The sequence below is a fragment of the Oncorhynchus clarkii genome, chromosome 1, assembly GCF_045791955.1.
Source record: "Oncorhynchus clarkii lewisi isolate Uvic-CL-2024 chromosome 1, UVic_Ocla_1.0, whole genome shotgun sequence".
Classification (NCBI taxonomy): Eukaryota; Metazoa; Chordata; class Actinopteri; order Salmoniformes; family Salmonidae; genus Oncorhynchus; species Oncorhynchus clarkii.
The window spans coordinates 16,995,030-17,019,810 of NC_092147.1; the positions used below are offsets into that span (position 1 = coordinate 16,995,030).

Here is a 24,781-nt window from a genome sequence, read left to right on the forward strand (position 1 = left end):
CCTGTATGCATTTGAACTTTCCAGAAAGCAGGGAGTTCAGGGGTCAACTGGGCAAGGTCAATAAGAGGCATTTCTAACCGTGATCCTGAACCCTGCAGCCAGACGCAGAAAAAGCAACAAGGTACTGGTCTACATCCTGAGAATGAAATAGACATTATCAATGGGATAAAAATCAAGGCGAAAAATGATGCTCAAGAGCCTTGCATCAAGATTTTCTCTGCAGTTGAAGCATTCATGAGGAAACTAAGGTGAAAACTTGAGGCCAAGAGGAGAGACTGTCAAGTCTTAACTTAAACTAAAGCTGATACAGCCAGGCTAATCTCCTATTATCAAAGATTTAGCCTACCTCCAAGATGCTCCTGATCACAGAAAATAAAAATAAATATAGGCTAGTAGAAGTCATTTTATTCCTCCCAAGCAGTTTAGTTATTTTTTCAAATAAACGTATTTCCTGTTCACTTTTATCCCAAGGTTCACTCAAGTTCCTTGATTTGGGGTAAGCCCTAATTTCCTTAAGGGCCTAGTTGGCACACCAAGTGAAGGCCAGAAATGACTCGAGGAGTAAACACTCCGGGGAGAGAGAGGTCTCATGGTGATTTGTAATTTCAAAGCGTGACTCATCCTTCCCAATTGAAGGGTGATTGTGACAATGATATCATCATATCCCTGAAAGGGAATAGTGAATCAGTCAGCAGTAAAAACCCGCTATGGGTCAACAGAACCTACAGCATCATATTTAGTTTGGCAAGTCTTGGCATTGACCGGTGAACCACTACAGGAAACGTCAGACTCATACTTAAAGCCACACAAACAATGGGTTAATCATTGGCATGACAGCACCTCTGGATTGTTAGAGGAGAAATACCATTAACACTATCTGCCTTAGTTAGGCTAGACTTTACCATATTTCTAAAATGACAAACTAGGAAACAGGCAAAAGCAGTGCGGGAGGAGCGCCCTTCTTAAAGCTAACATTAAATCTGCGCTGCTCAGTCGTGTTGTCAACAACGGAGCAGGATACATTTTCCGAAACATAGAACATCTCTTTTCGATAAAACATGTTTTGAAATGTCAAATTAGTCTTTATCTGCCTTCCCAATAAAAACTATCAAAAGCAATCACTTTTGAATTTGAAAACAGAATCCTACTCATTACTCTGCATGCTTTTGTTTTGAGTAGACATCACACTCGGCTAAGACAGGCCACCTGGCTCACACCCGGGAGAAAGCCTGGTTCCAAAATAAGGTTATGCAATGTAGGCATACAGTATCAAATGATATTGATACTGTATAACTACTAATACAAAGAGCAAAAAAAAAAATTAAGGAACCGGAAAGAAAGTTGTGCATATTATATTTGTGCAGAGTTCCATATAGTTCTCCACTTCCTTCTTGGTCTTTCTATTCAACCTTCATTCATTGCTTTTACATGGATCTACTAGAAAAACCCACAAATTTCTATACACTCATGGATAATGTTTATTCTCAAGCCCTGAAAAGCATTTCAGTGGACAAAAGAAAATATGCTATGTCACAAAACATGACAACTAAGTTACTTCCACAGAAGTAGAATGTGGTTTAGCCAACAGGAACAATAAGCTAGCCCACTTAACTAGAAACAACTGTTGGCTTTAATTGATTTTTCATTATCATTCAATAAGATTCCAGATTCAACAATGAAAGAATGTCCCACAAAATGTGAACTAATTTTTAAAGAGAGTAATGTATTTGACAGAAAAATGCAGATAATTTCCAAACCAAGCTGTAGCAGTCTTAAAAATCTAAATACAATTCAACCATCAACCTCAAAATCATGGGAAGAAATGATTTACCAATGATGTCTAACCTGCATCAAACCAGTGTGTAGTACGGAGTAACTATCGCTGTAACAAAAATTGAGAAAGCATAGCATACACTACAGAAGGGAACATTGATATGACTAACTGGCACTTTGACTATCATCCAATCAAAAACAAAATACTATAATGAACATTGGGGTTCAGTGTAGAGGTTAATCGATTAATTAGGGCCGATTTCAAGTTTTCATAATCAGATTATTATTATTTTTTTTACACCTTTATTTAACTAGGCAAGTCTGTTAAGAACACATTCTTATTTTCAATAACGGTGGGTTAACTGCCTCGTTCAGGGGCAGAACGGCAGATTTTTACCTTGTCAGCTCGGGGGATCCAATCTTGCAAGCTTACAGTTAACCAGACCAACGCTCTAACCACCTGATTACATTGCACTCCACGAGGAGCCTGCCTGTTATGCAAAAGCCAAGATAAGTTTAATGCTAGCTAGCATTAAACTTATCTTACAAAAAACAATCAACGACTGTCGTTGCTCCAATGTGTACTTAACCATAAACGTCGATGCCTTTCTTAAAATCAATACACAAGTATATATTTTTAAACCTGCATATTTAGCTAAAAGAAATCCAGGTTAGCAGGCAATATTAACCAGGTGAAATTGTGTCACCTCTTGAGTTCATTGCACGCAGAGTCAGTGTATATGCAACAGTTTGGGCCGCCTAATTTGCCAGAATTTTACATAATTATGACATAACATTGAAGGTTGTGCAATATAACAGGAATAGTTAGACTCATGGATGCCACCCGTTAAGATAAAATACGGAACGGAATAAACGTTTTGTTTGAGGTGATAGTTTTCGGATTTGACCTAAGGCTCGTATTTCTGTGTGTTTATTATAGTTAAGTCTATGATTTGATATATGATAGCGCAGTCTGATTGAGGGGTGGTAGGCAGCAGCAGACTCGTAATAGTCAAAGGTATGTGGTTTAGAGAGAAATAGTCGACGCGTTATAATTCCTGTAATAACTTGCGGCTGAACTTGAAAGGGGTTCCTTCGTTATTTTACCGTTCATGTCTTCCATAGTAGATCAAGACATTCTCTTCAAATAAGGTCTGTGTTTCGTGCAGGCTTAAACCGCCTCAGCGTTTTGATACCTGTGTAAAATTCACTAGGATAAGGTAACGTTTGTCAACATATTTTCATAAATCCACTCTACAAAAAATATGATCTTCGCTTATATTTAGCCAATATTGATCAGAGTTACCTTGTCCTATGGAAATCTACACAGTTATAAAATTGGCAAGGTGGTGTAAGCCTACACGAAACACAGACCTTATTTTAAGTGAATCTAAAAATATCCTATGGAATAAATGAATGAAGGAACTGCTTTTCAGATTTTGCTAGAAGGTATCATGGGAATTATGACTCACACTTTGGTAGTCAATTCTTACCATGTCCATTATTAAAATAGGATTTCCTGCATATAGAAATTATAGTTTTTGTTTTCAACATTCATCACAGGTAACTTAAACTATATTTTTATTCAAACAGTTGAGAGTATTTGTCTCCTAAGCAGACTCTTCCGTATCATTGACACTTCAGAGTTGTGTGTGTGTTTTACAGATGTCAGAGAAAAGCAGAGCACCAGTGTGGGACTATTACATGGAATTGGCACCAGGGAAAGCTAGGTGTCTTATTAGTGATAAATATGTAAGCATCGGGTCAGCAACGGCTAAATCAAAAAATACCACCAACCTGTGGAATCACCTTAAGAACACCCATCCAAGACCATAATATGTATTATATTAAGTTAAAATAAGTGTTCATTGTTCATTCAGTATTGTTGCAATTGACATTATTACAAACGTGTGTGTGTGTGTGTGAATATATATAAATGCATTTCAATATTTTTGTATTATTATTTTTTTAAATCGGCATCAGCTTTTTTTGTCCTCCAATAATCTGTATCAGCATTGAAAAATCATAATCGGTCGACCTTTAGTTCAGTGTTTGGGTAGTGTCAACTGTCATTCAAATAGCTGGCCATCAGTTGTGAAAGCTATAGCTAGCTGACTGACTTGACAGGTAGCTGAGCTGGCAAGTTCACAGCTGAGAGAGAAAACGGCCAGAAGACATCTAACAATCAAGTTTACCTCCCTCCCCATTCTCCATCTGACAACTCTCGAGTTACATTGTTGAATGATTTCTAGTGCTCCCACTGAGTCAGTGGGACATGGAACATGGAAAAGAGAATAACGTAGGTCACACTTACTTATAATCATTATTTAAAATCACTTATTCACATCCTGGGCCGTGTGATGTTGCTGACTGTGTATGACCCATCTTATGGCAAATCCTAATCATTCTGCGATGATGGAATGCACATGTAGACCGGCCAGTGGACCAGACAGCGACGATACGGTGCATTTGGAAAGTATTCAGACTCCTTACATTTTGTCACGTTACAGCCTTATTCTAAAATGGATTAAATAGTTTCTCCCCCTCAATCTACACACAATACCCCATAATGACAAGGCAAAAACAGGTTTTTAGAAAGTTTTGCAACTGTATATAAAAAATATTTTAAAAATGAAATCACATTTATATAAGTACACAGAACCGTTAATCAGTCATTTGTTGAAGCACCTTTGGAAGCAATTACAGCCTCGATTATTTTTGCATATGACGCTACAAGCTTGGCACACCAGTATTTGGGGAGTTTATCCCATTCTTCTCTGCAGAACAAAATGTTCTACAGCTGTACCATCGAGAGCATCCTGACGGGTTGCATGAGTGCCTGGTATGGCAACTGCTCGGCCTCCGACCGCAAGACACTACAGAGAGTAGTGCGTACGGCCCAGTACGTCACTGGGGCCAAGCTTCCTGCCATCCAGGACCTCTATACGAGGGGGTGCCAGAGGAAGGACCTAATAATTGTCAGACTCCAGCCACCCTAGTCACAGACTGTTCTCTGCTACCGCATGGCAAGCGGTACCGGAGCGCCAAGTCTAGGTCCAAAGGGCTTCCAGACGATTTGCTTTGCCCCCCTTTTACGCTACTGTTACTGATATTATCTATGCATAGTCACTTTAATAACTCTACCTACATCTACATATTACCGCAATTACCTTGACTAACCGGTTTCCCCACACATTGACTCTATACCGGTACCCCCTGTATATAGCCTCGCTAATGTTATTTTACTGCTGCTCTAAGTATTTCTTACTTTTATTGCTTATATTTCTAACAACTGCATTGTTGGTTAAGGGCTTGTAAGTAGCATTTCACTGTAAGATCTACACCTGTTGAATTCGGCGCGTGTGACAAATAAAATTTGATTTTGAGATCCTCAAGCTCTGTAAGGTTGGATGGGGAGCGTTGTTGCACAGCTATTTTCAGGTCTCTCCAGAGATGTTCGTTCAGGTTCAAGTCCGGGCTCTGGTTGGGCCACTTCAGAGACTTGTCCCGAAGCCACTCCTGCATTGTCTTGGCTGTGAATTTAGGGTCGTTATCCTGTTGGAAGGTGAACCCTAGTCTGAGGCCCTGAGCGCTCTGGAGCAGGTTGTCATCAAGGCTCTCTCTGTACTTTGCTCCGTTCATCTTTCCCTCAATGCTGACCAGTCTCCCAGTCCCTGCCGCAGATAAACATCCCCACAGCATGATGCTGCCACCACGCTTCACCGTAGGGAAGGTATTGGCCAGATGAGCGGTTCCAGGTTTCTTCCAGATGTGACGCTTGGCATTCAGGCCAAAGAGTGAATGCCAAGCGAGAAACTTGGTTTCATCAGATCAGAGAGTTTTGTTTCTCATTGTCTGAGAGTCCGTTAGGTGCCTTTTGGCAAACTCCAAGCTGGCGGTCATGTAGCTTTTACTGAGTGGCTTTGTCTGGCACTCTACAATAAAAGGCCTGATTGGTGGAGTGCTGCAGAGATGATTGTCCTTCCTTCTGGAAGGTTCTCCCATCTCCACAGAGGAACTCTGGATCTTGGTCACCTCCCTGACCAAGGTCCTTCTCCCGATTGCTCAGTTTGGCCTAGCGGCCACCTTAAGGAAGAATCTTGGTGGTTCCAAACTTCTTCCATTTAAGAATGGAGGAGGCCACTGTGTTCTTAGAGCCCTTCAATGCTGCTGAAATGTTTTGGTACCCTTCCCCAGAACTGTTCCTCAACATAATTCTGTCGCGGAGCTCTACGGACAATTCTTTCAACCTCGTGGCTTGGTTTTCATTCTTGACATTCACTGTCAACTGTCGGACCTTATATAGACAGGTGTGTGCCTTTCCAGGTCATGTCCAATCAATTGAAATTACCACAGGTGGACTCCAATCAAGTTGTAGAAACATCAAGAATGATCAATGGAAACATACACCCGAGCTCAATTTCAAGTCTCATGACAAAAGGCTCTAAATACTTATGTCAATGTAAAATGTAATAATTTTTTAAACCTGTTTTTTCCTTTGTCATTATGGGATAGTGTGTAGATTGACAGGAAAAAGGGGTCTGAACACTTTCCGAATGCACTGTATATATCTACACACACACACACACACACACACACACACACACACACACACACACACACTGCTCGTCCTAATATTTATACATTTCTTAATTCCATTATTTTACTTTTAGATGTGTGTATTGTTTGATATTACTGCACTGTTGCAGCTAGAAACACCCGCAATAAAATCTGCCAAATAAACTAAAAATGTCCCTTTTTCAGGACCCTGTTTTTCAAAGACAATTCGTAAAAATCCAAAGAACTTCACAGATCTTCATTGTAAAGGGTTTAAAACACTGTTTCCCATACTTGTTCAGTGAACCATAAACATGCACCTGTGGAACAGTCGTTAAGACACTAACGGCTTACAGACGGTAGGCAATTAAGGTCACAGTAATGAAAGCTTAGGACACTAAGCGCCTTTCGGCTGACTGAAAAACACCAAAAGAAAGATGCCCAGTGTCCCTGCTCACCTGCGTGAACATGCCTTAGGCATGCTGCAAGGAGGCATGCAGATGTGGCCAGGGCAATAAATTGCAATGTTCGTACTATGAGACAACTAAGACAGGACGAGCTACAGGCTACAGAGCTACAGGGAGACAGGACGGACAGCTGATCGTCCTCACAGTGGCAGACGATGTGTAACACCTGTACAGGATCGGTACATCCGAACATCACACCTGCGGGACAGGTACATGATGGCAACAACTGCCCGAGTTACATCAGGAATAGAAAATCCCTCCATCAGTGCTCAGACTGTCCGCAATAGGCTGAGAGAGGCTGGACTGAGGGCTTGTAGGCCTGTTGTAAGGCAGGTCCTCACCAGACATCACCGGCAACAACGTCGCCTATGGGCACAAACCCACCGTTGCTGGACCAGATAGGACTGGCAAAAAGTGCTCTTCACTGATGAGTTGCAGTTGTGTCTCACCAGGGGTGATGGTCGGATTCGCATTTATCGTCAAAGGAATGAGCGTTACACTGAGACATGTACTCTGGAGCGGGATCGATTTGGAGGTGGAGGGTTCGTTATGGTCTGGCGCGGTGTCACAGCATCATCGGACTGAGATTGTTGTCATTGCAGGCAATCTTAACGCTGTGCGTTACAGGGAAGACATCCTTATCCCTCATGTGGTACCCTTCCTGCAGGATCATCCTGACATGACCCTCCAGCATGACAATGCCACCAGTCATACTGCTCGTTCTGTGCGTGATTTCCTGCAAGAGAGGAATGTTCGTGTTCTGCCATGGCCAGTGAAGAGCCCAGATCTCTTTGAGCACGTCTGGGACCTGTTGGATCGGAGGGTGAGGGCTAGTGCCATTCCCCCCAGAAATGTCCGGGAACTTGCAGGTGCCTTGGTGGAAGAGTGGGGTAACGTCTCACAGCAAGAACTGGCAAATCTGGTGCAGTCCATGAGGAGATGCACTGCAGTACTTAATGCAGCTGGTGGCCACACCAGATACTGACTTACTTTTGATTTTGACCCCCCCCCCTTTGTTCAGGGACAGATAATTCCATTTCTGTTAGTCACGTCTGTGGAACTTGTTCAGTTTATGTCTCAGTTGTTGAGTCTTATGTTCATATAAATATTTACACATGTTAAGTTTGCTGAAAATAAACGCAGTTGACAGAGGACGTTTCTTTTTTTGCTGAGTTTGTGTATGCGACCAATAACATTTTTATTTATTTATCCTGGGCACATTCTTAACCTCACTAGGGTACGTGGGACGGTAGCGTCCCACCTGGCCAACATCCAGTGAAATTGCAGAGCGCGAAATTCAACAATACTAAATTCAAATATTTAACATTCTTGAAAATATGTGTTATACATCAAAATAAAGCTCAACTTCTTGTTAATCCAGCCGTCGTGTCAGATTTCCTCCACGCGCTTGGAAACACTACAGCCAAAATGGGAGCCACCTAGAAAAACTACAATTTCCAGGTAAGTTTTCCAAAAAACAGCCTGAAACTCTTTCTAAAGACTGTTGACATCTAGGGGAAGCCCTTGGAACTGCAATTTGGGAGGACTTGGGTTTATAAATTTTAGTACTATTGAAAATAGTGTGGGGGGGTTGTCCTCTGGGTTTCGCTTGCCATATCAGTTCTGTTATCCTCACAGACATAACAGTTTTAGAAACTTTAGTGTGTTTTCTATCTAAATCTAAACCAATCATATGCATATCCTAGCTTCTGTGCCTGAGCAACAGGCAGTTTACTTTGGGCACGCTTTTCATCCGGATGTCAAAATACTGCCCCCTACCCCAGAGAGGTTAGCAGGTTGGCCTGTCAATCCATCCCTGTGGGTGGGATTGTCAGGGTGGAGCAGGGTATTTGAGACAGTCACAGAGTTGGTAGGGTTTCAGACTAGAGGTCGACCGATTATGATTTTTAAACGCCGATACCGATTATTGGAGACAAAAAAAAAAAAGCCGATACCGATTTAATCGGCCGATTTAATATTTTTAGTTATTTATTTTTAATAATGACAATTACAACAATACTGAATGAACACCTATTTTAACTTAATATAATACATCAATAAAATACATTTTGCCTCAAATAATGAAACATATTCAATTTGGATTAAATAATGCAAAAACAAAGTGTTGGAGAAGAAAGTAAAAGTGCAATATGTGCCATGTAAAAAAGCTAACATTTAAGTTCCTTGCTCAGAACATGAGAACATATGAAAGCTGGTGGTTCCTTTCAACATGAGTCTTCAATATTCCCAGGTAAGAAGTTAGAAGTTGTAGTTATTATAGGGATTATAGGACTATTTCTCTCTATACCATTTGGTATTTCATATACCTTTGACTATTGGATGTTCTTATAGGCACTATAGTATTGCCAGTGTAACAGTATAGCTTCCGTCCCTCTCCTTGCCCCTACTTGGGCTTGAACCAGGGACACATCGACAACAGCCACCCTCGAAGCATCATTACCCATCACTCCACAAAAGCCGCGGAGCAAGGGGAACAACTACTTCAAGGTCTCAGAGCGAGTGACGTCACCGATTGAAAAGCTATTAGCGCAACCCGCTAACCATTTCACATCGATTACACCGGCCTAATCTCAGGAGTTGATGAGCTGTTTATGACTTCAAGCCTAATGCTTGAAGCACAGCGAAGAGCTGCTGGCAAATGCAGGAAAGTTTAATGCTAGCTAGCAACTTACCTTGGCTTCTTGCAGCTCTCGCGAAACAGGTCGTCCAGCCTGCCACGCAGTCTTCTCGTGGAGTGCAATGTAAATCGGCCACAATCGGTGTCCGAAAATGCAGATCACCGATTGTTATGAAAACTCAAAATCGGCCCTAATTAAATCTTCCATTCCGATTCAATCGGTCGACCTCTATTTCAGACCTATCAATCGATCACTATCGGTGGGATTTTCAGGGAAGGGATGTTTGAGAGTCCCAGGGTTGTTAGGGTTTCAGACCTGTTATTTAATTATTGGGGGTGGGATTTTCGGGGGAAGGGAATAGGTTAGTAATCTAGTCATTTAAACACTTTTTCCTCGAATAGGCTTGGGCGGTAACGAGACTGTCATACTGGGATATTTGGTAATACTGGCACTGAACACAAGGGGCGCTGTTATCAAACCCCACTAATATTCTGTAATCCGAAGGTTAGCAATGCTAACAAGTATACTGAACAAAAACAAACAACATGAAACAATTTCAAAGATTTTACTTAGTTACAGTTCCTATGAGAAAATCAGTCAATTGAAATAAATTCATTAGGCCCTAATCTACAGATTTCACATGATTGGGAATACAGATCTGATCAAAATGGTCTTCAAAATGGGCCTTGGGATCACGTCACAGTATTTTTGTGCATTCATATTGCCACCGATAAAATGCAATTTTGTTCGTGGTCCAAAGCTCATGCCTGCCCATACCATAACCTCACAGCCACCATGGGGCACTCTGTTCACAACATTGACATCAGCAAACCTCTCGCCCACAAAACGCCATACACATGGTCTGCGGTTGTGGGGCAAGTTGGATGTACTGACAAATTCTCTAAAACAACATTTCAGGCAGCTTATGGTAGAGAAATAAACATTGAATTCTCTGGCAACAGCTCTGTTGGACATTCCATGAGTCAGCATGCCAATTTCACACTCCCTCAAAACAGGAGACACCTATGGCATTGTGTTGTGTGACAAAACTGCACATTTTAGAGTGGCCTTTTAGGTGCACCTGTGTAATAATCAGCTCCTTGATATGCCACACCTGTCAGGTAGGTGGATTATCTTAGCAAAGGAGTAAAGCTTATTAACATGTATGGAAACACATTTAGTCACCAAATTTGAGAGAAATAAGCATTGTTCGTATGGAACATTTCTGCAATCTTTTATTTCAGCTCATGAGACCAACCATTTCCATGTTGCGTATATATTTTTGTTCAGTGTACATGTAAAATTCCATAGAGAATGCTAACTAAATGCTGATGAGTGCATTGCGAACATTTTGTAGAGCTTCGGATCTAAACTATACAACTATATGTAAATAAGAATGTTCTTAACTGTTTTGCCCAAATGTCAATTTAAAAAATTTGAATAAGTTACTCGAATGCTACTCACAGTTTGCTGCACGCGCAAAACAAATAATAGGCAGCAAGGCTCTTGATCTATGAGGGGATTCTATGCTGTTACCAAGCAAATAATTGATTTAGGACATAGCTAACCACTTAACTAGATAGCTAACTAGCTACTAAATTAGCATACCAAAATGCACAACTGCAGAGCATTTAGCACATTTTAGACAGTAACTTAATAGTTATAAGATATCTAGCTGGCAAAAATGTAGCTGTGAATTCCTTACTGTAATTAGATCACCTGGAGCATGCTGCACAACAGTGAGTTACTCACAAGGCTCTGGACAAACACCAAGTGACATGTGACTGGGGACTACCGTAAGCTTCATAATATTGTGACAAGTGAAATTTAGAACGTAATGTTCTTTATCTCCTAACGTATTGTGCAAGTTGACTGCAGGTATTTACTTAAGGTACATATCAGTATTCAAATGTATAAATAGTAAATCGTTTCAATGGTATTGAAAAACCATCCTGTGGCTTTTTCCAAATATCTCGGTATACAGTATATACGGTTTACCAAAGCCTATTTTCCAATATGATTTGTGGCTAAACCTAAGAAAAATAGTTGTGTTCCGTTCATAAATATGGATTCCCCCTGTTAAGAAACTGTGTTGAAATGTTTACACTCAAATTTTCTGGGGGGGACACAGACTCCCTCCCAAGCTTTTGCACCCCCACTTTCAGACAAAGTTAGGCACCCATGCACTACCTACCTAGTTAGTAACAAAAGCAAATGCTTGTGTTATTTAATGTTAGTCATCTTAGTGACTTTAGACAGACAACGCAGTGATGAACTGCATACAATAGCAGCTAAAACATTCTCGCTAGCTAACCAAGTAACCTTAACTAGCTAATGTTCTCAGATAATAGGGAGAGGGGGACCAATATGACAGAGCAAGAAAGCTAGCTCGCTCATAGAAATTAAATTAGCTGGATAAATAGCTAGCTTAAGACGCTCGTTCTAGTTTAGCTGTCAATGTGAAACACAGGAGACAGCAAACGGACTGGAGGAATCCCCATTTCGTGATACACAAGAACTGGCTACACTACTATGGTATGGCTGAGCATGACTGAACTGTGGCTAGTTGCTAACGTTAGCTTTCTTAGGCTGCGTTTAGACAGGCAGCCCAATTCAGATTTTTTTCTCTCTAATTTCTCTTTAGACTAAAAAGATCTGTTCTGAAAAAGAGCTGATGTGAATGTGATTGGTCAAAAGAACAATCAGTGGAAAAAATATCAGAAGTGACTGCCTGCCTGTTTTTTTTAGCTCGCTAGCAAGCAAGCAATCTCCAACACATGGGGTGATGTGGAGAGCTCAAATTAAATAAAGACACTTACCAGAACCACCTGGACGATCACCTGAGAGTCATAGTAAGACGAGAGCAGCTGTTTTCAAAAAGAAAAACGTTGTTGCAGAGAAGTATAGCTGGCTATATATATATTTTATATTGAATGTAGTCGCCTCACAATTAAATGTTGACAGCTCAGTGAAAGAACGAATGAGGCGTCGGATTAACTGCCTGAAACTTCCTCACTTTCTAAGAGGAAGTGAAGGCGTGAGGCACAGGATATGAGATCACGTAAGAACATACTCTGTTATAAACTCCGTGGTCAAATAGCGCACATATTTCTGCCTTATATTATCATCACAATATCTTCATTCACCTCGCTGGGGTCACATTTGTTGTATTTAAACATTACAATCTACATGTCATACATACTTGTACGCCGGCATGCATACCCACAGCATGGAAGGGTGTTTTCCATTCATGATTCCATCTGGCTAGGTGTGTTCTTCTTGCATGAAATATTATTGTATAAATAACATGGATTCATTCAAGACCAGACAATATAGCTTAATTGCTTTAACACGGCAATTTCTTGTATTTTACTCTGGATGGCAGAACATTATGAGATCTATTGAAACTACCGAGAACAGTCTGTCATAGCATATGACGAGCAAAAGCTCATACAGTTTAGACCGGCTATAATACATCCCACGTCTCTCTTCCCTCAGAGCGAGCGACCAATGACGTACTCACCAATCCTAAAGAAAAACAAGAAAGCCCATTCGGGACTGGTGCCTCAGATGTTCTAATCTTTGCTCCCAGTCAGTTGTGCAAACAGAATTACAACTATTTATATGGAAGGACAGTTTGTTTTAATTTTCCCCAGTCTCGGAAGGGAAAATAATCAACCTCAGGCCCTGGCACCTCACAGCCCAGAGGCTGGGCAATGCCAGCTCAGCATTCAGACTACATCAGAACACAAGGCACTGGCAGTGACTGGGCTTCAGGACCTGCATGTACTCTGTATGTGTGCTATGCTGTCTCTGTTTTCAGCATGTCAAAGGAGCTTGAGACAAATATGGTAATAAGCCTTTATAGATGTGCAATATAAAATAAAATGTAATGAGGACACTGACATTCATTGTCACAAGAATTCATGTTGATGTAGTCAAGAGGTTTTAAATTAATGGCACATTTCTACTGTTTATCAGCAATTGCTTGGCTAACCCTCGTTCTTATCACAAACCAATGTCTTCAGCAGACATTTCACCAAAGGAAATGTAATGGGGTGGAGAAGAATGTGCTTCACAACTTTGCTCTAATCTATGTATTGTCCTATTATCAGAACCCAGGGAAGTCACTTGAATGCCCATCAGTTAAAACAAGTCTGTGACTCTGGCACTGTACTACCCAGCCCGCAGTTCGAGAAACGGGCCAGACAGGCAGGGGAGTGGGAGCTACTGGGAAGGACGGAGGAGCCCATTCCGTCTAGTCTGGCCCTTATCAGGTTTGCTGGGCCTTTTCCAGTTCAGCCCTGATAACCCGGCCTTACTAGTAAAATACAGGAAGTGAACCCTTGACCTTGCGAGGCGGCCAGGGAGTGACACTGTTTTATAAGGGGAGGTCTACGGTGACACGTCCCTAATGGGTCTTGTTAGTTAGTGCAGCCCATGCAAAAGCCAGGCTGATAAGTAGTTTGGGTGTCATCCGTTTAATGAGCGGTGCAAACCCATAACAGGCAAGCTGTCTGCAAGGCCACCTGAGCATCTGAGGAGTGATAACGGCATTTGTAGTCGACACACTGAGAAAGAGAATAACAAGACAGATACACGGCCATATAATGTGTATATGGGCCATTTAACCCAGTCATTCAATATTTAATGAAACAACAAACTGCTGGATCAAGGTCCAAATTGTTATGTAAACTCCACAGGACACTTATGATGGCAAACCAATAACATATATGACACCCAATGAAAGCATGAGACATGACAATAAAAACACAAAGTTTGATGACAGATACATTATTTGCACTTTTATTACCTTATATAGTCACAATACAAAACACAGATCTGACACAATGTGATATAATGAGGAACTATTACCAGGTCATTCACCAGTGTTTGAAATGATCATGCCACTCCAGTCACCACTCTGCTTGATATGCTCTTTATAGTCTGTCCAATGATGCCACAGATTCAGACAGTGGGTTTTGGGCTTCGGTTCTTTGGTCATTCTTGCAGGGGAAACTGCTACACTTTCTCATGCTCTTTTGGCAGTTTTTTCCACTGTGCATTTGCTTTTTCAAAATCCCACCGTTGTTTTGTTATAAGGCAGAGATACTGTTTATCTATTATGCATATTCACTATGAATGACATGTTGTTTATGTCTACAGCTTAATCACATGATTGTGTTCTTGTTCTCTATGGAAATATTCTACACTGCAATAAAACACAACAATGTTCATTTTTTCACTCCAACCTGCAAACTGTGATACTCAATGATGTCACATGTTCAACCAATCAACTCCTCAGTCCTTGGAGAGCAGTTTACAAAATGTTGAGCCAAGCCCCTGACCAGCAGGCATCACACAGGAGACTGTAAACAGCTCCCAAAATATCAGAGCCAAGTGACGAATCCCCTATAGACCATTTTGCTTGCTTCCGAGGCAGACTGGCCCTGCCTCAGTCTTTAATCAAAGATCTTTAACAGCAGAACAATCGGGCCACAATGCAAATCTTGAACAATTCAACCCCTCCGCCTCACCCCTACCCCGCTAGAACGAGCACTCAGCAGAAATGAGCTAGAAACACAATACAAAGCAAATTCCAAACAGCTTTCTTGTGGCTGGGGTTGTTTTTAGAGTATGAAGAAACAGAGTCCTGTGGTGAGATTATGCAGCTGGCAAATTGCAAAAGGCCTTATTTCCTCATGGGATTTCAATGCAAAAGCAATTAGTGAAATGCAAAACAACCTAAATTATTTCAGTTAACTTCATGATTTATGCAAATTATTTTAATATCATTCAGTTGTAAAACAAAATACTTTAAATCCTTAGCCCATTTGTTCTCCAAATAAGATCAAACAACTTTACAGCTCTATGGCCTAAGCCTAGAGTTTAGTTTTATAAAATATAAAGGTACACTACCGTTCCAAAGTTCGGGGTCACTTACAGTTGAAGTCGGAAGTTTACATACACTTAGGTTTGACTCATTAAAACTCATTTTTCAACCTCTCCACACATTTCTTGTTAACAAACTACAGTTTGGCAAGTCAGTTAAGACATCTACTTTGTGCACGACTGTCACGTCCTGGACATAGAGAGGCTTTTATTCTCTATTTTGGTTAGGCCAGGGTGTGACTAGTGTGGGCATTCTAGTTTCTTTATTTCTATGTTTTCTATTTCTTTGTTTTTTGCCGAGTGCGGTTCCCAATCAGAGGCAGATTATTTCATTTATATTCACTGTATTACAATTCCAGTGGGTCAGAAGTTTACATACACTAAGTTGACTGTGCCTTTATACAGCTAGGAAAATTCCAGAAAATGATGTCATGGCTTTGGAAGCTTTTGATAGACTAATTGACATCATTTGAGTCAATTGGAGGTGTACCTGTGGATGTATTTCAAGGCCAACCTTCAAACTCTGTGCCTCTTTGCTTGATATCATGGGAAAATCAAAAGAAAACAGCCAAGACCTCAGAAAATAAATGGTAGACCTCCAAAGCTATGGTTCATTCTTGGGAGCATTTTCCAAAGGCCTGAAGGTACCACGTTCATCTGTACAAACAATAGCACGCAAGTATAAACACCATGGGACCATGCATCCGTCATACCACTCAGGAAGGTGCGGAAAAAGTGTGAAAAGTGAAAATCAATCCCAGAACAACAGCAAAGGAACTTGTGAAGATGCTGGAGGAAACAGTTAAAAAAGTATCTATATCCACAGTAAAACAAGTCCTATATCGACATAACCTGAAAGGCCGCTCAGCAAGGAAGAAGCCAATGCTCCAAAACCACCATAAAAAGCCAGACTACGGTTTGCAACTGCACATGGGGACAAAGATCATACTTTTTGGAGAAATGTCCTCTAGTCTGATGAAACCAAAATAGAACTGTTTGGCCATAATGACCATCGTTATATTTGGAGAAAAAGGGGAAGCTTGCAAGCCGAAGAACACCCTCCCAACCATGAAGCACGGGGGTGGCAGCATCATGTGTGGCAGCATCATGTTGTGGGGGTGCTTTGCTGCAGGAGGGACTGGTGCACTTCACAAAATAGATAACATCATGAGGAGAAAATTATGTGGCTATATTGTAGCAACATCTCAAGACATCAGTCAGGAAGTTAAAGCTTGGTTGCAAATGGGTCTTCCAAATGGACAATGACCCCAAGCATACTTCCAAAGTTGTGGCAAAATGGCTTAAGGGCAACAAAGCCCTGACCTCAATCCTATAGAAAATTTGTGGGCAGAACTGAAAAAGTGTGTGCGAGCAAGGAGGCCTACAACCTGACTCAGTGACACAAGTCACCCAACTTATTGTGGGAAGCTTGTGCAAGGCTACCCAAAACGTTTGACCCAAGTTAAACAATTTAAAGGCAATGCTACCAAATACTAATTGAGTGTATGTACATTTCTGACCTACTGGGAATGTGATGAAAGAAATAAAAGCTGAAACATTTAATTCACTCTACTATTATTCTGACATTACTCATTATTAAAATGAAGTGGTGATCCTAACTGACCTAAGACAGGGAATTTTTACTCGTGTTAAATTACAGGAATTGTGAAAAACTGAGTTTAAATGTATTTGGCTAAATTGTATGTAAACTTCCGACATCTGTAAATTAAACTGTACATTTTCTTGTTTTTGAAAGAAAAGCTCCATTAAAATAACATCAAATTGATCAGAAATACAGTGTAGACATTGTTTATTTTTTACCCCCCTTTCCAGCTCCTATTGGATTTTTTATGGAATATCAACATAGGCGAACAGATGCCCATTATCAGGAAACATCACTCCTGTGTTCCAATGGCACATTGTGTTAGCTAATCTAGATTCATCATTTTAAAAGGCTAATTGATCATTAGAAAACCCTTTTGCAATTATGTTAGCACAGCTGAAAACTGTTGTTCTGATTAAAGAAGCAATAAAACTGGCCTTATTTAGACTAGTTGAGTATCTGGAGCATCAGTATTTGTGAGTTCGATTACAGGCTCAAAATGGCCAGAAAGAAATAAGACCGTCCCCTCGCCCATACCCGGGCGCGAACCAGGCCCTCTGCACACATCAACAACAGTCACCCACAAAGCATCGTTACCCATCGCTCCACAAAAGCCGCGGCCCATGCAGAGCAAGGTGAACCACTACTTCAAGGTCTCAGAGCAAGTGACGTCACCGATTGAAACGCTATTTAGCGCGCACCGCTAACTAAGCTAGCCGTTTCACATCTGTTACACTGGCAACTTCATTAAATAGTACCCGCAAAACATCAGTCTCAATGTCAACAGTGAAGAGGCGACTCCGGGATGCTGGCCTTCTAGGCAGAGTTGCATAGAAAAAGCCCTATCTCAGACTAGTCAATAAAAATAAAAGATTAAGATGGGCAAAAGAACACAGACACTGGACAGAGGAAGATTGGGGAAAAGTGTTACGGGCAGACTAATCTAAATTTGAGGTGTTCGGATCGCAATGAACGTCATTCGTGAGACGCAGAAAAAATGAAAAGATGCTGGAGGAGTGCTTGACGCCATCTGTCAAGCATTGTGGAGACAATGTGATGGTCTGGGGGTGCTTTGGTGTTGGTTAAGTGGGAGATTTATACAGGTTAAAAGGGATAATGAAGAAGGAAGCCTATCACTCCATTTTGCAACACCATGCCATACCCTGTGGATGGCGTTTAATTGGAGACATTCTTCCTACAACAGGACAATGACCCACAGCACAGCTCCAAACTATGCAATAACTATTTAGGGAAGAAGCAGTCAACTGGTATTCTGTCTATAATGAAGTGGCCAGCACAGTCACCGGATCTCAACCCTATTGAGCTGTTGTGGGAGCAGCTTGACCGTATGGTGCGTAAGAAGTGCCATTCAAGCCAATCCAACTTGTGGGAGGTGCTTCAGGAAGCATGGGGTGAAATCTCTTCAGATTACCTCAACAAATTGACAACTAGAATGCCAAAGGTCTGCAAGGCTGTAATTGCTGCAAATTGAAGATTCTTTGATGAAAGAAAAGTTTGATGGACAATTATTATTTAAATTAAAAATCATTATTTATAACCTTGTCAACTTCTTGACTATATTTCCTCTTAATTTTGCAACTAATTTCATGTATATTTTCATGGAAAACAAGGACACTTCTAAGTGACCCTAAACTGTTGAACGGTGGTGTAGCTGGCACTGCAATAAGAATAGCACTTCTCAGACCTATAGGAACACATTTTATAGATGAGGAACACCATTTATAGATGATTTGTCAGTGTTAGTGATTGAAGATTATGCAATATGTGTAGACGGAACTGAGCGGGAGTCGTTCCCCCGCCATATTACTAAGTAATTGGACATCTGACCTTTGTCAGACCTTGGTAAATTCTAACAAGAGGGAAAGAATAACATTTGAAATGTTAAGTAATTTGATGAAAAAGACCTCAAATATTTGCATGCCACTGCTGACAAAATAACAACGACTCAATTCAAAGCCATGTTAACTACAATATGTTCTGAACCCCTGTTTGGGCCCTACTGCTCTTTGACACACTTAACCAGGGGAGGTTCACATCATTAGCTTTTTCCTGTTTGGTGAATAGTATAAAGTTCCAATTGTTTTCGCTCACACCATTTGTAATTGTTTCAGATTAAATGACGTCCTCCATGACTTTACTTTCAGAGAGCTCCATTATTCTAAAGATGTGAGGGACAAAAGGGTGCCAATAGAAAATGTATTTTCCACAAGGCACTAAAGACATCACACAATCACCACCCTAACAATTCTAAACTATTTTACTAATTATGAGGTTGACAGGTTGCTTATGAGTCATTCCACATGATTTCAATCCCTTTCTGACAGCACCCCTTTCATACGTTTGCCTGTGGTAGAAGTGATCAGAAAGTGACTTTTTTGCCTGAATGAATGCCAAAACATTCACATGATCGAGGTGCTCAAAATTGATCCACTTTGCATACCATACCATTAGACATCCGTCTTCATCGCTGAAAAACAGAAACGGTTTAGTTTGGTATAATTTGAAATCTTTGTCAAACTTTAGGGTTGATTAAACTATTTCCACTTTTTTTTTTTTTTTACAGATTTTTACCTTTAATGTCAATATCTAAAAACGCATACACTTTTTCTCATGTTCATAGCTTAGAACTTAGAACCTATTTTACATCAGAGGTGTTTGTTGTGCCCACCATCGGTTGACACTAAGCGTGCTCTTGAATACAGGGTGGACGTCATGTTTTGGCTGATAAATGTACTAAAATGTGAGTACAATTCAACGTCAGCTTTCAAATGGTACCATAAAGATGGTTGAAGATTCACACATCAGAAAATGTTTAACAGGAAACCTATTGAAATCATAGAAATATAGACACTAGAATAGACATTCCCATTAAAGTTGACATTCGACTGTGGGTGGACCAGCAGCCATATTTTTGGTTGTAATTGGAAGTAAAATGTAAATTCAATTTTAAAAACATTTCAATGTTGTACCAGCTAAATTGCAGTTGTCTCAAGTGATAAGTCCATTCTATGAATTATGTTTCTATAATTGAAATGACACCCTGTATTGAAAAGTATGCTGTGTCTGGCACAACACAAAGTCCCAGGGCCGGCTCCAGCATTTTGTGGTTCCAAACGAGATATGGTTGTGGGACCCTCCCACCTCGTGGAAAAACATTTAAGGGCCCCCCTCTTGACATTTAAAATATATATAAACAGCTCTGGAAAAAATTAAGAGACCACTGCAAAATTGTCAGTTTTTCTGGTTTTACTATTTATAGGTATGTGCTTGGGTTAAATTAACATTTTTGTTTTATTCTATGAACTACTGACAACATTTCTCCTAAATTCCAAATAAAAATAGTAATTTAGAGCATTTATTTGGAGAAAATGAAAACTGGTCAAAATAACAAAAAAGCTGCAGTGTTGTCAGACCTCAAATAATGCAAAGAAAATAAGTTCATATTCATTTTTAAACAACACAATACTAATGTTTTAATTAACTTAGGAAGAGTTCAGAAATCAATATTTGGTGGAATAACCCTGATTTTCAATCGCAGATTTCATGTGTCTTGGCATGATCTCCACCAGTCTTTCACATTGATGTTGGGTGATTTTATGCCACTCTTGGCACAGACATTCAAGCAGCTCCGCTTTGTTTGATGGCTTGTGACCATCCATCTTCCTCTTGATCACATTCCAGAGGTTTTCAATGGGGTTCAGGTCTGGAGATTGGGCTGGCCATGACAGGGTCTTGATCTGGTGGTCCTCCATCCACACCTTGATTGACCTGGCTGTGTGGCATGGAGCATTGTCCTGCTGGAAAAAACAATCCTGAGTTGATTTGTCTTTGTGAAGGATGCATGAATCAAGCCCTCAAGGGCTTAAATTAATTAGGCCTTAATCTATGGATTTCACGACTGGGAATACAGATATGCATCAGTTGGTCATAGATACTTTAAAAAAGGTAGGGGAGTGGATCAGAAACCAAGTCAGCATCTGGTGTGACCAGCATTTGCCTCATGCATAGAGTTGATCAGGCTGTTGATTTGGGCCTGTGGAATGTTGTCCCACTCCTCTTCAATGGCTGTGCGAAGTTGCTAGATATTGGCAGGAACTGGAACATCTTGTCGTACACGTCAAGCCAGAGGATCCGAAACATGCTCAATGGGTGACATGTCTGGTGAGTATGCAGGCCATGGAAGAACTGGGACATTTTCAGCTCCCAGCAATTGTGTACAGATCCTTGCAACATGGGGCCGTGCATTATCATGGTATCTCTGTGCATTCAAATTGCCATAGATAAAATGCAATTGTGTTCATTGTCCATAGCTTATGCCTGCCCATACCATAAGCCCACTGCCAACATGGGGCAATCTGTTAACATCATTGACATCAGCAAACTGCTCGTCCACACAATGCCATACACAACGACTGCCTGGTACATTTGAAACCGGGATTCAGCCGTGAAGAGCACACTTCCCCAGCGTGCCAATGACCATCATTTGCACACTGAAGTCAGTTATGACGCCTGTTACGCACACCTCTTGGAGGAGGGAACACAACACCCTGCTACACTCAACTCCCCGTGGAGTGAAATAGTAATGTGACTGTAGGTGCGGGTAAGGATGACTGAGACAGAGAATTTTACCATTAACAGGGAATTTATTCCTTCACACGATCATTTTGAGAAAAAGGGTCTGGACAGAACAAAAGCAAAGAAAGTTAAAGTTAAAGAGCCCCCTCTCCTACCTTACCTACCTACCCACAACTTACCTAACTAGCACCACCTGCCGCACTAACCAAAATGCAGGGGATGGTCCGCCCAGGTCTTACTTAAGTGTGCATAGACATAGTACATACTACGGGTATATGTATGCCTGCAGGCCTAAGCACTCCCAAGATGCCTTCCCCCCCCTGGGAACAAAAACAGAATAATACAAACAATTTCAATAATCAAAACAGTCCTTTTGATGTAAACATACTGTACCTCTGCAGGACCGGCTACAAAATACTTTACAAAAACTGTCTGAGCAACAACCAACACAGAACATCTTCTGCCCTGGAGCTGGACTGGACGCCGTGATTGGACTAGACATCGGCGCTGAGGAAGGCTCCTGCCCTGGAGCTGGACTGGACGCCGTGATTGGACTAGACATCGGCGCAGAGGAAGGCTCCTGCCCTGGAGCTGAAGGTTCTGGACCGTGGACTGTCTCAGGAGGTTCCGGACTGTGGACCGTCGTTGGAGGTTCCAGAATGTGAACCGTCGCCGGAAGCTCTGGGCTGTGAACCGTCGTCGGAAGCTCTGGACTGTGAACCGTCGCCGGAAGCTCTGGACTGTGAAACGTCGTCGGAAGCTCTGGACTGGGGACCGTCGCCGGAAGCTCTGGGCTGTGAACCGTCGTCGGAAGCTCTGGACTGTGAACCGTCGCCGGAAGCTCTGGACTGTGAAACGTCGTCGGAAGCTCTGGACTGGGGACCGTCGCCGGAAGCTCTGGACTGGGGACAATCGCAGGAAGCTCTGGACTGGGGACCGTTGCTGGAAGCTCTGGACTGGGGAGGTGCACTGGAGGCCTAGTGCGTGGAGCTGGCACAGGATGTACCGAACTGGGGAGGCGCACTGGAGGCCTGATGCGTGGAGCCAGCACAGGTGGTACTGGACTGGTGACACGCACTTCAGGGCGAGTGCGTGGAGCAGCAACAGGACGTGCCGGACAGGGGAGGCGCACTGGAGGCCTGGTGCGTGGAGCTGGCACAGGATGTACTGGGCTGTGGAGGCGTACTGGAGACCTGGTGCGTATAGCCGGCATCAATTCGCACAGTAAGTGCGAGGAGCTGGCACAGGACGTACTGGGCTGTGAAGGCGCACTGGAGACCTAGTGCGTATAGCTGGCATCAATTGTACCGGAACTTTAACACACTTCGCACGGTAAGTGCGAGGAGCTGGCACAGGACGTACTGGGCTGTGAAGGCGCACTGGAGACCTGGTGCGTATAGCTGGCACAGATGGTGCCGGGCTGAGAAGGAGCTTTTCAATGCGCCTGCGCTGCAGCATACTCCTTTCCACCTCTCTCCGGTAACTCTCATTACCTTCTTCTATCGACTCCCGCACAGGCTCTGGCTCACTCCCCGGTTCCGCCGACCACCCCATGTGCCCCCCCCCATTTTTTCCCCCGGGCTGCCTTTTGGGCTTTCTCTGTGGCCACGAACCCCGGCGTCGTCACTGTCCTCCCTTCTCTCCTTGCGTCTTCCGCCAAGGAAGGCGATCCTGTCCTGCCAGGGTTTCCTCCCAAGTCCAGGATCCCTTCCCATCCAGAATCTCCTCCCAAGTCCATGTTACACTCTCCTCCTGGGAATGCTGCTTGGTCCTGTTGTGGTGGGATATTCTGTCACGATCATTGGAAGCATATTCGGACCAACGTGCAGCGTGATCTGGGTTCCACATCTTTTATTCGAAATAAGTGAACCACACATCAAACAATAAAGACTAAACGAAATGTGACAACAATGGAGTGCTAACATGCAACTACACATACACAATATCCCACAAAACACAGGTGGAAAAAATGCTAATTAAATATGATCCCCAATTAGAGACAACCATTACCAGCTGCCTTTAATTGGGAATCATACAAAATCACCAACATAGAAAAACAAAACTAGAACCCCACATAGAAATAATAAACTAAACTAAACCCCCAGTCACGCCTTGACCTACTCCACCATAGAAAATAAGGGCCCTCTATGGTCAGGACGTGACAAGACCCCGACTGATTTTGGGGCCGGGTGCCCTAAGCTACCTGCTTATGTCGCTTATGCCTGGAACTTCAGATAAATCCGTGTCTAAGTTAAAACCTATGCGAAAATGAGACAAATCTGACTTTACACGTTTAGATAAACAAGTTTTATATATCAAAAATCAGCTTTTTTTTGGTTTAACCTTTAACGTTAAAAACTATTACATTGACCCCCCCATTTGTTTTGTACACTGCACCTACTCGCTGTTTATTATCCATGCATAGTCACTTCACCCCTACCTACATGTACAAATTACCTCTAACCTGTAACCCCGCACACTGACTCGGTACCGGTACCCCTTGTACATAGCCTCGTTATCGTTATGTTACTGTGTTACTTTTTTATTATTTTTTACTTTAGTTTATTTGGTAAATATTTTCTTAACTCTTCTTGAACTGCACTGTTAAGGGCTTGTAAGGTAAGCATTTCACGGTAAGGTCTACACTTGTGGTATTCGGTGCATGTGACAAATAAAGTTTGATTTGATTTGAATTATATTTTTCAGTGATGAAGACACAGACGTCTAATGGTAGGTATGCAAAATACATCAACTTTGAGCACCTCTATCTCCTGAATGTTTTGGCATTCAGGTCCAAAAGGTCACTTTTCTGACCACTCCTACCATGGCAAACATGTATGGAAGGTTTCGTTCGAATCAAAAGGGGTGCAGTCAGAAAGTGATCGAATTCATATGAAATGGCCCTTGAGTGGACTTTCACTGCACTATAATAATCAGTCGACATGGAAAGGCCTGAGCATAAAGAAGTAACGTTAAATAAACATACTTAGTTAGCAAGCAAAGCACTTCAGAAGACCTTGTGGGTAAAGGTCTTGATTTGACCTTTCTTACTTGGTAATAGGCAGGGCCTACAATGTGTTAAGACTGAAAATAATAGGTTTCCCTGATGCGCAGATGAATCCAAAGCAACAAGTTTTCAACCATCCTTCACATACTATCACCATCTTGTGGCAGAAAATGGTTTAACAGTTCACATTTTTTTACGATCACATACTAAACTCAGAATAACTGAACCATATTGGGCAAAATCTTGC

General features: G+C 41.8%; 1 protein-coding gene and 1 pseudogene across 1 annotated transcript in view; one reads left to right on the forward strand and one right to left on the reverse strand.

Moving 5' to 3' along the window:
- LOC139373079 (polyamine-transporting ATPase 13A3-like) overlaps positions 1 to 12,435 on the reverse strand; it is a 55,662-nt gene extending 43,227 nt beyond the window's left edge. Inside the window, exon 1 of the mRNA XM_071113206.1 lies at positions 12,256 to 12,435. The gene's annotated coding sequence lies outside the window, so the exon portion shown is untranslated. The remainder of the gene's footprint in view (positions 1 to 12,255) is intronic.
- LOC139413643 (uncharacterized) overlaps positions 1 to 24,781 on the forward strand; it is a 46,667-nt pseudogene that overhangs the window by 8,653 nt on the left and 13,233 nt on the right.